Raw genomic sequence first — 775 nt, 5'->3', positions numbered from 1 at the left:
TTATCAGCCTTTCCCATCCATGCTTCCAGTACCCACGCTTCTCCCTCCTTTACCTTGCTGTGACATTTTCCTCCACGAGCTGCTCGAAGGACCCGAACGCCCTCCCGATGGCGGCGCTCCAGCGAACGTCGTCTCCGCTGTCGGCGACGATGGTGAGCAGCGAGGCGATGTCGCAGATGATCAGGAACAGGACGATGGCCATCATGACGCCGAAGAGGTCGTCCGGGCTGAGTGGTCGTCGAAAGACCGAGAAGTCGTAGTCCAAAGAAGGCAGCAGGTCGTTCTCGAAAGGTTCCATATCGGGGGCTTTGGAGGCGATGATGAGCGCTGGAGGGATAGGCGCTGCGAGCAGGACGGACTGAAGTATGTTTCGACCCGGATGTGTGTGTCTGACTGATGCATAACACTGGTCCCGTGTCTAAATATAGCACGGACTTGCTGCAAGGTGAAGGACTGCAATAAAACGTCTAGTTGCCGGTTCACACATAGCGCTGTTCTAGTGGGACAGGTATGAGAGTGTGCTATAAAGCGTAACTTGGTAAACCTTTTTGATTTTCTATGGTCCAGAAAAGAGTATTTTAAGTTGAATATATAAATGGATAAAAGAGGATCCGGGAAAGTGGGATTCTCTATACATTTTTTTTTTGCAAATAAATTTATTCATTAAAATTATGCTTAGGCGGCTTGTTCTTAGCAATGGTAATTACTTTCATTAAGGCCTTTCACATTTTCTAAGCTACTATATATAGAAATTAGGATCTGAGGAAAATATTCC

This window comes from Penaeus monodon, chromosome 23 (genome assembly GCF_015228065.2).
Source record: "Penaeus monodon isolate SGIC_2016 chromosome 23, NSTDA_Pmon_1, whole genome shotgun sequence".
Taxonomy (NCBI): domain Eukaryota; kingdom Metazoa; phylum Arthropoda; class Malacostraca; order Decapoda; family Penaeidae; genus Penaeus; species Penaeus monodon.
Note: the sequence above shows the minus strand (reverse complement) of the source record.